This window comes from Mastomys coucha, chromosome X (assembly GCF_008632895.1).
Source record: "Mastomys coucha isolate ucsf_1 chromosome X, UCSF_Mcou_1, whole genome shotgun sequence".
NCBI classification, from domain to species: Eukaryota; Metazoa; Chordata; class Mammalia; order Rodentia; family Muridae; genus Mastomys; species Mastomys coucha.
In genome coordinates, this window is record NC_045030.1 from 105,324,556 (window position 1) to 105,335,121 (window position 10,566).

The window sequence follows — 10,566 nt, forward strand, 5'->3', positions numbered from 1 at the left end:
TATGCTTCTTGCACTTTGGTAGGCATGTTCTTGAGTAGGTTAGAGAAAATTTCTTCTATGATATTGTTGAAAATATTTTCTGTACCTTTGACCTGAGTTTCCTGTCCTCTTCCTATTTAAATTTGCTCTTTTCACAGTGTCCCAGATTTCCTGGATGTTTTGTGCCTAGATATTTTTTTAGGGTTGTAATATGTTCTTTGACTGGGGTGTTCATTTCTTCTATCTTGTCTTAAATATCTGAGATTCTCTATTTCATGTCTTATATTCTGTGGATATCGCTTACCTCTGAGGGTTTTGTTTGACTTCCTAAATTTTACATTTCCAGTTTCACTTCAGTTTTGGTTATCCATAGTTATTCTGTTTCTACTTTCATTTCTTGAACTGTTTTTTTTTTTATCATTTCAATTCTCTTTTAGTTGTGTTTTTACAGACTCCATTGAAGGATTTATTCATACTTTCTTTAAAGTCCTTGACCATATTCATAATAGCTATTTTTTAAGTTCCTGTCTTGTGCTTCAGCTATATTGCATTACTTGAGGCTTCCTGTAGTAGGGTTGGTGAGTTATGATGGTGAAATATTGGGTATTAATGATTGCCTTTTTGCACTTGTGTCTAGGCATCTGGGTTTGAGATTATTGGAATTCTAGATGTTAATATCTGATCTTGTCTTTTATTGCGTGGGTGTTCCATTCCTTGGTTTCTATTGCCCTCTGGATCTTAAAAAGGTATAATGAGTGTGGGTTGCCTTGTAGGGAGTGCTTCTGAATCCCTGCCAGGTGTAGCCCCTGGAGGTTCTAGGTAGAGCATATTTCTAGGTGTGATGGTTTCTATATGCTTGGCCCAAGGACAAGCCCTATTAGGAGGTATGGCCTTGTTGGAGTAGGTGTGTCACCATTTGCATTGACTTAAGACCCTCACCCTAGCTGCCTGGAAGTCAGTCTTCCACTAGTAGCCTTCAGATGAAGATGTAGAACTCTCAGCTTCTCCTGCACCATGCCTACCTGGATGCTGCCATGTCCCCACTTTGATACTGGACTGAACCTCTAAGCCTGTAAGCCAGCCCCAATTAAATGTTGTCTTTTATAAGACTTGCATTGGTCATGGTATCTGTTCACAGTAGTAAAACCCTAATTAAGACACTAGGTATTGAGGGCTGACAGGAGAGAATGGGAATCATCTAGAAGGGGCATTGAGAAGGTCCTCAGGGAGGAAGAAATCTGAGTCTTCCCAGGGAGTGGAGTAAGAGAAGGAAGACACATTCCTGAAAGTAGACTCTTGGAGAGCTATGGATGAGACTGGGAAATTTGAATTGGAGGACAGGAAGGAAAAGAAATATGAACTACCTGATTCCCAGGCCTGTGACCAATGAGTTACCAGAGAGAGAATGCCTCAGGATTCTGGTGGCTGACACAAAGGGATAGGGTTAGGAAGGAAGGCTAATCTGACTCAAGGACCCACAGGTAATGGAGATAGTTAGGCCAGGCCATAGTAAGTGGTCGGCTACAGGGATGGGGAAGAGACTGTATTTTCTTTTCAAAGGTTGTATACATGTATGGAACTTTCTAAAGTCTTCTTAGATTAATTTTTTTAAAGACTTATTTATTTATGTGTGTGAGTGTTTTGTCTATATGTATGTCTGTGCACCATGTACATGTACAACCACAGAGGCCAGAACAATATCCTAGATCTACAGTTATAGGTATTTGTGAGCCATCCTGTAAATGCTGGGGAGTGAACCTGGCTAACTATCTGAAAAGCAGCAAATATTCTTTAATGTTGAGCCATTTCTCCAGCCCTATTGTATTAAACATCCAAAGAATGAAAACTATTTTTTTTTTTTAAAAAAAGAGATTGTCCTAATTAATTTTATGGAGACTTGTCTGGACCACATAACCCTAAGTATGTGATGAAACAGTATTCTGGATGTTTCTTTTGATGTATTTTTAGGATGAAGTTCATATTTAAATAGGTGGTTCTTGAGTAAATTGTTACCCTCTGTAATGTGTATGGACCGCATCCAAGCAGTCGACAACCTAACGAGAGAGAGAGAGAGAGAGAGAGAGAGAGAGAGAGAGAGAGAGAGAGAGAGAGAGAGAGAGAGGGAGGGAGCCTCCCTCAAGGAATGGGAGATATCTACAGCAGATGAACTTTAGATTTCAATTTCAACTTTGGCTCTTCCCTGAATATGCAGCTTGCCAGCCAGTTTTTATGTATTATGGACTACATGGATTCCATTCTTAAACAATCCAGATCTGTCTCTAAAGATACGCATATCCTGTTGTTACTATTTCTCTGAGGGGTTGATTACATTGTTGTGGAAGAATATAATTTCAGCTCTTCCCTTTAAGTCACCAATCCATTTTGATATCACTTTGGTGTACAGTGCAAAATAGGGCTGACTTAATCATTCTTCAGGCAGGTACCAAGTTATATCAGCAAAATTTGTTGATCTTTTTTCTCCATTAAAAATTCTTGGCATCTGTGGTGATTTGAATAAGCATGGCCCTTGTAGACTCATGTGCTTGAATGTTTGGCCCATAGGGAGTGACACTATTAGGCAGTGTGGCCTTGTTGAAATAGGTGTGGCTTTGTGGGATGAAGTGTCTCACTAGTGGGTTGACTTTGAGATTTCATATATGTTCAAACCAGTTCTCAGCCTACTGCCTATGGATCCAAATGTAGAACTCTCAGCTCCTTCAGCACCAGGACTGCCTATATGCCAATGGTAGAATTAATAATAAAAGGCTAAAAAAAAAAAAACAAGACAACCTAAAACAATCCCCACATTCAGTAAGCCGAAACTGGAAAACAACTCCAGGTCAACTGCGTGCCTTGGGAAACCTGACCAAAAGAAAAGACTAAATGTAAAGAAAATGAAAGAGAAATAACATGTCAGGACAAAGCTCCAAACATTTCTGAGATGTCCTGAAAACATCTTTCCTGATGTCCCGATGATGACAAGTTCTACCGATGTGCCTAAAACTGCTGCTCAACCGCAACATCCTTGGCTTTTTTTTCTTTGCTGTTTCCATCATCAGATTAGTCAGACTGTGAAATTCTAAATCTTTCCACTGTGTCCATTTGATCACTGTAAAACTGGCAGAAAGTAGCCAAGAATACCCACGTTTCAGTTTGAAAGATTTGGGGGTGGGGGCGCATTGTGGGGGTGGAAATCATCTCTGCCAAACTTATCCATCAACTTTAAATTTAGCTTTCCATGAAGTCTTAGCACATGAGAACAATACAGCCAAAGTCTTTCCCACAGTTTTTAACAAGTGACCTTTTCTCCAGTTCCCAATAGAATCTTCATCCATTTCCAAGATCTCATCAGTATAGCCTTTAGCCCTTAAATTTTTCTCAGCATTCAGGTTGTGTGGACCCTCACCAGAATCACCTTCATATCAACCATTCCAAAGGCTATTTTGCATTCACTCAATATTAGCTTTCTATTACAGAATATGGTGTTTGCTTTGGGTTTATTTAAATCACACTTTCGAAAACTCAGAAAGTCTGAGTTCAAACAGCCCCAGAGAATAGTACATCATGAAGGAATCACATGTGTGATCATATAATCACACCTACAGTGGAATCAGAGAGAGAATGGGCTAAGCCAGGCTTGCTCCTTGTCTTAGTTAGGGTTTTACTTCTGTGAACTGATACCATGACCAAGGCAACTCTCATAAGAACAACATTTAATTGGGGCTGGCTTACAGGTTCAGAGGTTCAGTCCATTATCATGAAGGCAGGAACATGGCAGTATCCAGGCAGGCATGGTGCAGGAGGAGCTGAGAGTTCTACATCTTCATCTGAAGGCTGCTAGCAGAATACCAGCTTCCAGGCAGCTAGGATAATGGTCTTTAAGCCATACCCGCAAAGCTACACCTACTCCAACAAGGCCACACCTCCCAACAGTGCCACTCCCTTGGCCAAGCATATACAAACCATCACACTCCTTTATAACAACTTTCTCCCAAGAAATGCCAAAGGAGTCACAGAAGCAATATTCATTCCCACTCATATAAGGAACTCTCATTGGATTCTACATCTAGAATTTCTAGAAAATTCCATCTCCTTCTGTCCTTACAGACCAGTAATTAACCACACTTGATTTGACTTTTGTGGGGTTCTTCAATGACACCAAGCCACTGTACCAGTGTGTGTTTGTGTGTGTGTGTGTGTGTGTGTGTGTGTAGCTATATATGTGTCTGTGTTGTATGTCTTGCATGGAGTATAAATGTGTTATGTAGGATTGTGCATACCACTGCACACAAATAAATGTCAAGGCCAGAGAAGGATATTAGGAGGATTAGGAGGCATATTCTTTTTTTTTAAGAAGCATATTCTATTGCTCTCTTCCTCGTTACATTAACACAGAACCTTTCAGTGAACCAGAAGCCCAGTGTTTCAGTTAGAATGGCTGGCCAGCAAGCTCCTGGGACCCACCTGTTTCTACTCTCCAGAGCTGGAGCTATAAGCACCCGCAGTCACACCCACTTTGTACCTGAGTGCTGGGGATTTGAACACCTGTCTTTTACTTGCATGAACTGTTTTTACTCATGAGACATCTCCCCAGGCCCAGAACCAGTTTAATATACAATTCGTTGAGGATCTACCCTCCCTTGTTATGTGTCATTAGCACTTTGCCACAAATAAAATGAAGTTAAATGTGTAGCCTTATGTTTGAACTTACTCTGTTTTACTGGACTATGAGGCAATTATTACATGTTTTGCTTAAGATATCATAAAAGTATACATTAAAGTCAAATACTGTGATGACCAAGGTATTTTTTTTTACTTTTTATTTATTTATTTTTATTAGATATTTTCTTTATTTACATTTCAAATGTTATCTACCTTTCCTGGTTTCCCCTCCGGAAGCCCCCTATTCCCTCCCCCCCGCTCATCAACCCACCCACTCCCAATTCTTGGCCCTGGCATTCCCCTACATTGGAGCATACAGCCTTTACAGGACCAAGGGCCTCTCCCCCCCACTGATGACCTACAAGGCCATCCTCTGCGACATATGCAGCTGGAGCCATGAGTCCCAACATGTGTACTCTTTGGTTGGTGGTTTAATCCCTGGGAGCTCTGGGGGGTACTGGTTAGTTCATATTGTTGTTCTGCCTATGGGGCTGCAAATCCCTTCAGCTCCTTGGGTCCTATCTGTAGCTCCTCCAATGGGGACCCTGTGCTCAGTCCAATGGTTGGCTGCAAGCCTCCACCTCTGTATTTATCAGACACTGATAGAGCTTCTCAGGAGACAGCTATAACAGACTTCTATCAGCAAGCACTTCTTGGCATCCACAATAGTGTCTAATTTTGGTGACTAGCTATGGGATGGATCTCCAGGTGGGGCAGTCTCTGAATGGCCCTTCCTTCAGTCTCTGCTCCACACTTTGTCTCTGTAACTCCTTCCATGGATATTTTGTTGTCCCTTCTAAGAAGGACCGAAGTATCCACACTTTGGTCTTCCTTCTTCTTGAGTTTCATGTGGTTTGTGAATTGTATCTTGGGTATTCTGAGCTTTGGGGCTAATATCCACATATCAGTGACTGCATACCATGTGTGTTCTTTTGTGATTGGGTTACCTCATTCAGGATATTTTCAAGTTCCATCCATTTGCCTATGAATTTTATGAAGTCATTGTTTTTAATAGCTGAGTAGCACTCCATTGTGTAGATGTACCACATTTTCTGTATCCATTCCTCTGTTGAGGGACATCTGGGTTATTTCCAGTTTCTGGCTATTATAAATAAGGCTGCTATGAACATAGTGGAACATGTGTCTTTATTACATGTTGGAGCATCTTCTGGGTATATACCCAGGAGTGGTATTGCTGGGTCCTCAGGTAGTACTGTGTCCAATTTTCTGAGGAACTGCCAAACTGATTTCCAGAGTTGTTGTACCAGCTTGCAATTCCACCAGCAATGAAGTAATATTCCTCTTTCTCCACAACCTCTCTAGCATCTGCTGTCCCCTGAGTCTTTTATCCTAGGCAATCTGACTGGTGTGAGGTGGAATCTCAGAGTTGTTTTGATTTGCATTTCCTTGATGACTAAGGATGTTGAACATGTCTTTAGGTGCTTCTCAGCTATTTGGTATTCATCAGTTGAGAATTCTTTGTTTAGCTTTGTGCCCCATTTTTAATAGTGTTATTTGGTTCTTTGGAGTCTAACTTCTTGAGTTCTTTGTATATATTTGATATTAGCCCTCTATCAGATGTAGGGTTGGTAAAGCTATTTTCCCAATCTGTTGGTTGCCATTTTGTCCTACTGACAGTGTCCTTTGACTTACAGAAGCTTTGCAATTTTCTGAGGTCCCATTTGTCAATTCTTAATCTTATAACATAAACTCTTGGTGTTCTGTTCAGGAAATTTTCCCCTGTGCCCATGTGCTCAAGGCTCTTCTCTACTTTCTTTTCTATTAATTTCAGTGGAGCAATCTACAGATTCAATGTAATCTGCATCAAAATTCCAACTCAATTCTTCACAGAGTTAGAGCAGTTTGTAAATTTATCTGGAATAACAGAAAACCTAGGATAACAAAAATTATTCCCAACAATAGAAGAACTTCTGGCAGAATCACCATCCCTGACCTCAAGCTGTACTACAGAGCAATTTTGATAAAAACTACATGGTATTGGTACAGTGACAGATAGGTAGATCAATGGAACAAAATTGAGGACCCAGAAATGAATCCACACACCTATGGTCACTTGATCTTTGACAAAGGAGCTAAAACCATCCAGTGGAAAAAAAGACAGCATTTTCAACAAATGGTGCTGGCTCAATTGGCAGTTAGCATGTAGAAGAATGTAAATTGATCCATTCTTATCTCCTGTATAAAGCTTGAGTCCAAGTAGATGACACAGTTGAGATCACCCTACTCAAGGAAATCTCCTTGGCTATTGAGATTTTTGTGTTGTTGTTCTGAATGACTTAAGGATGGTTTGCTGTTTCTAAGTATCGTTAGAACTTATTGTTAAGGCTTGCATTGATTTGGTAGATTGCTTCAGGTAGTATGGACGGTTTAACCATGCTAAATATTCTAATCTGTGAAGAGAGGATCTTCCCATTTTTTTTCCATTGAGTCTTCTTCAAGTCTTTTCCTTGATATTTGACAGAGTCAGGTGCACGGTTCTTCCATGATCAAACTAATTTCTAAATATATTTGTGGTCTGCAAAAGAAATTATTTTCTTGACTTCTTTTAGACCAACTCATTGTTGGTGTATAGAATCCTGAATGATTTTTTTTTTAATCCTAGCCCTTTACTGAATTCATTTAATTATTAAATATTCTTGTTGGTACTTTGGGACTCATATATGATTTTGTCATCTATAAACAGACAATTTTTTCCTTTTCATTTTGGAATCCCTTTCTGTGGTGGTGTCAATTAGAATGGTCCCCTAATAGGGAGGGCTGTGTAAGGGAGAAACTGGAAGGAGAGGGATGCAATCAGGATGTAAATGAATAAATAAACTAATTAATGGAATACTGGTCCCCATTGGCTGGTATCTGAATGCTAGTCACTAGGGAGTGGCACTATTTGAAAGGATTTGGAGGTGTGGCCTTGTTGGAGGAAGTGTGTCACTGGAGGTGGGCTTTGAGGTTTCAAATGCCCAAAACAGGACTGGTGGCTCTCTCTTCTTGCTACAATGGATTTGGATAAAGAACTCTCAGCTATCAAGTTTGCCTGAATGTGTGAGACTGTGAAAGCCCGCCTGTTTTCTGGTCAAGCTAGGTTTAAACCCTGGAGACCCAGCAGATTAATCTGCAAAGGGCTGGAAGGCCTGTTTGCCATGCTCCCAGACACTAGGCTCCTGACAAGAGGCCCCAGCTCCATAATTCTGTGGCCATTAGTTATGGTTGTCTGGACTCCACCCCGACAGTTACCTGGCAACAGCTAGATATGCTCCTCCCTACAGTTACCTGGCAACAGCCAGGTAGGCCCAGCCTACTATAAAAGGAGTTGCTTGCCCCCTCCTCTCTATCTTGCTCTTACTCTATTGCCTCTCTCTATTGCCCTCTTGCTCCCCCTCTCTCCTCATTCTCTTCCCCCCTCTCTCCATGTGGCCATTGCCAACCTCTACTTCTGTACTCTCGCCCTCTCTGCCTTTCTACAATAAACACTTTAAAACCATGGACTGCCTCTTCTCACTGGGATCCCCTGTGCTGGAGCAATGGAGCAGATCTTCCCCTAATGAGCTTTGTGAACAACCTCCGGCCTGGAGACCTCTCTGTGTTCTCAACCACAGTTTCCACCAAGCCAAGCTGCTCATCTAAGTAAGCCAGACTCTCTCCTCCCTTGGGAACCAGCAGGAACGCTCTCCTCCTGCCCTTTTCTCTTTGGCCCCCAGGGCCTGATCCTGCCTGTGGGCCCCTCACTCTGTTCTCAGCTCTTCTACAACATTCAGTGGCATCTGAGGTGTCCAAGACACCTCACATCCCTGGCCTCTGTGCAGCCTAAGGACCCCAGAACCAGCTCTTCCACAGGACCCAGAGGCGTCTGTGGTGCCCGAGAGTCTGAGCCTGACTCCAGCAGGTCCACGGGGACCCCAGACTGCACCTTCCCCACCCTCAGAGTGGGGTCCTGTGTCTTCTCACAGCCCGACGCCCGTCTGCAACTCTGTGGGGTGTGTGTAGTCAAACTTCCCATGTCTGCCTAGCCCAGAGGCCCAAGCCCAGGGCCAGATGTGGGACCCCACTCTATCCCACATGAATGCTTCTATGCTCACCATGTGGATAATGGACTAAACCCCTGAAACTATAAGCAAGCTCCAATTAAATGCTTTATTATAAGAGTTGCCACGATCATGGTATCTATTCATAGTAATAGAACACTAAGACTCTTTCCCTTGTCTAATTGCAATAAGTACAACTAGCAGTTCTGTGTTGAGTAGCTGTGATGAGTGTAAACACCTATGTCTTATTTCTTATATTAGAAGAAAATCTTTCAGCTTTTCTCCATTGATTATGATGCTGTGAGTTTCATATGTGGCTTTCATGCTGTTGAAACATACTCCTTCTATAACTAAATTATTCAGAGGGGTTGGGGTGGAAGAGGTGGCAGTTGACACCTAAAATGGGGCTTCACCTTCTAAGTGGAATGGGTAAGAACTTTTGTAACAGGGTACTAAGAGGAGAGGAAGGGCTGATACCAGGTTGTAAAGTGAATAATAAATAAATTTAATAAAATTAATAATGTCACTAGAAATATGTTTTCCAGGAGAAATCTATTCTTTGTGGCATTTTAAACTATAAAATAAATGATTTTTTTCATCTCTTTCTTTCTTTATTTACAAATGCTGCCCCCTCGGGACCCTCCCTGGCAGAGTTCCTCCCCTTCCTCACTCCCCTTTACCTCTGAGAGGGCAGTCATCTGAGTATGCTCTACTCTGGTGCATCAAGTCTCACCAGCAGGATTGAGTGCATCTTCTCCCACTGAGGCCAGACATGGCAGCCCTCTGCTACATATGTGCCAGGTGGGTCAGACCAGCCCATGTATATTTTTGGTTGGTAGCTCAGTCTCTGGGAGCTCCCAGAATCCCGGTTAGTTGACACTGTTAGTCTTCCTGTAGGGTTGCCATCCCCTTGGCAGCTTTCAGTCTTCTCCCTAACTCTTCTATAGTAGTTCCTGACCTTTGTCCAATGTTTTTCTGTGGGTATCTGCATCTGTCTCAGTCAGCTGCTGGTAGAGCCTCTAAGAGACCTGATAAGTTAGGCTCCTGCCTGCAATAAAGCATAGCATTATTAATTGTGTGAGGGATTGGTGCCTAGCCATGGGATGGGTCTCAAAATGGACCCACATAATAATAATAATAATAATAATAATAATAATAATAGCACAAAATCTACAGAACAAAGAAAGAGTATTAAAATCTGCAAGGGAAAGGGGCCAGATAACATACAAAGCCACACCTATCAGGATTAAATCCAAATTCTCAACAAAGACTTTAAAAGATAGAAGGGCCTGGAAAGATATCTTGCAACCTCTGAACAGCTACAGACACCAACCTAGACTAATATTCTTAGAAAAACTCTCAATCATCATAATGGTGAAAACAAGATATTTCAAGACAAATCCAAATTTAAACAATATTGATCCACAAATCTAACCCTACAGAAAATACTAGAAGGAAAAATTCAGCACAAGGAGGATAACTTCATTCAAGAAAACATAGGAAATACGTAACTTCATACCAACAAAAATATGAGAAACACACTAACATTTAAAAACACCAAAATAACAGGAAGTAACAATCATCGGTCATTAATATCTCTCAACATCAATGGACTCAATTCCTCAATAAAGAGACACAGGCAGTCAGGCACTGGTGGGGCATGCCTTTAATCCCCACACTTGGGAGGCAGAGGCAAGCGGATTTCTGAGGCCAGCCTCATCTACAGAATGAGTTCCAGGACAGCCAGGGCTGTACAGAGAAACTCTGTCTCAAAAAAAGAAAAAAAAAAAAAGACACAGGCTAACAGAATGGATATGAAAATGGGATCCATCATTCTGTGGTATACAAGAAACACCCCTCAGAAAAAATCTACCAAGATGATATC